Raw genomic sequence first — 3,819 nt, forward strand, 5'->3', positions numbered from 1 at the left:
TTGTTCCCTGAGGTGAGCTGGAAGCTCAACCTGAAAATCCTTCGTGTTTTCCCTTGTTGTTCTCTGCAGTGAGCTGGAGGCTCAAACCCAGGACTGCCAGGCTAAGCCTAAGCTAGATGCTAGCCTCACATGAACTCAGCTACCTGCCATCTCCCGTTCCCTGCACAGACCCCAGTGAACCAGCCCCCAGCCTGATCTGTTCCAGTTTATTATCCGTGTGCTTGTGCCCTTTAATAAACTCTTTGGACTTTTACCAGTGTCTCCGTGTGTGTTCTGCATCTTGGGCTTTACTCTCAGAAACCCAATCATGACAACCTCGTTTCCATCTAGTTCCTTTTAAATAAGCCAAAGCTATTATATTTTAGATTTTAATTCATTTGTTTTAAGAGTACCATTCACAAAAATAAAATCTATTATTTGAACTTCAGCACCAGCAATAATTTGTTTTATTTTTGTTTTCTTAACCTGCAATAGTTTTAAGATCTGTCCAGGGTCAGCAGCCCTGATGACCCCCACTCTAAGGATAATTAATGATAATTAATGGATGGATAAATGTGCTCTTAATGTGATGTACATTTGTCTCCAAAATATTTATTTGATTCATGTTTTATGGCTTTTTTTAGATAGACAGGTGTAAGGATAGATAAACACATCTTCATATTGATTCCTTATTTTTCTTATTTTTGATTGTTTCTACTATAATTTTAAATATAAAATTTGATAAAGATTTAAAAATGAAAAAGGGACCTACCACGTGACAGACATTCCATTCCATGACGTCATACATGCGCTGCTTTGGTATTAAAACATATAAATATAGAAAATATAACCTTGTATGTCTGGGAGACAGTGATTGGCCTACATGTTATGAATGCTGGCGTACCATAATGAATAAAAGATGAACAGTTTAGTTTGTGCCTTCAATTCGTTGCCCATAGGAAGACGTTATATCTACAGAACGGCTCCAAATGACACTACACTCATATGGGTGAGTAGAACATGATGGAATAATGTAAAATCAAGGACCCAATGTAAAAAAAAACGAAGTTCCACTTTAATTGCATGCTTGAGGTGGGGCTTTAAAAAAGCTAAATAAGAAGCTAATTTCAGACAGGATGATATAAACTGAACTGAACCTCAGTTCTTGATGAGCAGCTGAATACTTTTAGAGCTCTGATATTTACAGCATTAAAGCTGCAAACAGCATTAAAATGAAAATAGAACTAGAAACATAATCAACATGTAAATGAAAAACCTCCTAAAGGGGGAATAGATGGAGAATGTCCTGCTTCCCAGAATCTGATCCATCATCTGCAGTGTTTTCCAGCCTCCTGTCTTCATCCATGTCTCTATCAGGGTTTTTCTATAACCTAACTGGGCTCCAGATGGACACATTCTATTCTCTGTTTTCCTGCTTTGTTGCAGCTATTACATCATTTCTTTATCAATATAGTTTCATATCAATATAGATCATATTCTATGATTCAGTTTCATAGAAGTAATCATTAAATTCAGCAAAAGACTAGGAATCCTAACTCCTTAACTTTAAGATTTTAGGGGATCTAATAATAAAAATAAATAGAATAGAATAATATCAGTAAAAATAACAACTAATGGAAATTACTGAACAACAACTAAGAGAGATAAATACAGAAGAAAATCTAAAATGTAACTACAAATGTTATCCATAAAAGTCAGAACTCCTTCCTGTGTGTCAAAAGTGAAAGCTCTTGTTCTGTTGTCATGGTTACCGCCCCTCACCTTAACTCTTCCTACCTGCCCAGCCGCCATCTCAGGTTAAGTTCTGACTGCAGGTAAACTGGTTCTACTGGTTCTCCTTTTCTGCCTCCATCTCAGTCTGTTTTCTTCAGACCTTCGTCTGTTCTCTGCTTCGCCTAAAGACACGGTAAGTTTAACTATTTAACTTTGTTTCATAGTAAAAGTTGAAGTTTAATCGTTTCACAGTCGGTTTCTGCTTTGTGGGTTTTTTTTAGAAAGCATTCTATTTTTATTCCAGACCAAAGTTTAAATTTTACTGTAAATGAAGGAAAATCTCCAGGATTACTAGATTATTTTCTGAAACAGTCAACATGAGGAGCAGATGATGTTTGTTCTTCACTTTAAAAAAATGCCTCTTTTTTAGGTCTTTAGATCAAACTTTCATTTTCTCCTTTAATGTCAAACAACAAACAGAGAAGCTGCTTCCTGTGGAGCCTTTCATAATAAGATCATCAATGTTATTAAATATCAATTTTATTAAAATCTACATTTCCTTTTATTAAACTGTCTGAAGTTTTAATAGAGTATGAAATCCATCTGTTTAGTTTGATGGTTTAGAAACACATCAGGTCCAGATGTTCTGAGTTTCTGATGCACCAAGAAGTATCTTTTGCGGCACTAGAAGCTCATTTTTGCANGAGAGACGGGGAGAGGCATGTGGCAAAGGACCGCAGGGCGGATTGAAGGCCTCGTCGAGGACTAAAGCCTCCATACATGGGTCGTGCGCACTAACACTGCACCACCGTAGCACGCCCATAATGCAGGAAGAAGTTTGACTGAATAGTATTTTAACATCATAGTGTTGGAGTCTGAAATGTATTCCCTTTAATTCTAAACTATAATTATTTTATTAATAAAAAAATGGTTTAATTTCTGACAAATTTCATCAGTCCTTCGTTTTAGTTTTTAATGTTAGATATACTTTAGCATCACATCTGTTTTTCTGTAATAGATGGTAAACAGCTACTGTATCCTACAGGTGGGAATCAGTAAATGTAAATGTAGCTTCATCCTGTGTTCTTGGCTGCAGCTGCAGGTGTGTGAGCAGGTGTGTGAGCTGATGTAAAGTGAGCAGCATGGATCAGTGTGAGGACAGAGAGCACAGAGTCCCTCCCTCTAAAACCACTCTGTGTGGAGAACATGAGGACCAGAGCAAAGTTCAGAGGTCAGATCACCATCTCTAACTGTCCAGGACTCTTCTCCATGTCAGAGCTCAGCATGAACATCACCAAACCATCTTTATTCACAGGAAACAACCAGAACAAGAACCTGGAGCAGAACCCAGCTGTGTGTCTTTAAAGAGCAATGATTCAAAGGATTTCTTAATTGATTTTAAATCAGACCAACCTTCATCAGCAAACAGGTGAGCTGTTTCTAAATGTTCTACTAATTAGTTTAACTCCATTCTAACATATTAATGTGAACACAACTCTTTCTCACATGTCTGTGTTCACATGTGAAGCAGTGAGTGATGGAGGCTAAATAATGGAAATAATCAAAGGATTGTTTTATTGTGATGATATGAAATGATCTTGTTAGATGACATTGGAGCTAAAATCAGTTCTTCTTCCATCCAGTTGAATCTTTCTGAATCACCTTGTGTCACATTAGTGAACCAGAGTCGGTGCATCTGCAGAGCTTAACACTTTGCTCACACTAGCTCCGGTGCGGTTACCGAGCTGACGGAGACCGCAACTCCCGCACACCCCGTCTCACACCTTTTTGACTACGGTGTGGTGCGGCTCTGCGGCTCCGGCAACAGGTCCGTAGATTTAACTCGCGAGAACAGAAGTTCACTTGAGTTCACGTAACTTCACACGATTACACGGCCCAAATAAGGATATTTGCGAGAGCTTGTTGCGGAGGGCTCCGGCACGCCGCAAGGATAGTGTTGGAAGCTGGAGAAAATCCCATCTTTCTCCAGCAGAGTCCGCCTTGGATCCTCTGAGGGAGCCTCCTGCACAGGTGCAGCTCATCAAGATCATCAGAGGATCCACTACATAAGCTGTCTTCAGACCTTGCCTCAACGCCGCAGTGTTG

This window comes from Cyprinodon variegatus, unplaced genomic scaffold, assembly GCF_000732505.1.
Source record: "Cyprinodon variegatus isolate N-32 unplaced genomic scaffold, C_variegatus-1.0 Scaffold2285, whole genome shotgun sequence".
Taxonomy (NCBI): domain Eukaryota; kingdom Metazoa; phylum Chordata; class Actinopteri; order Cyprinodontiformes; family Cyprinodontidae; genus Cyprinodon; species Cyprinodon variegatus.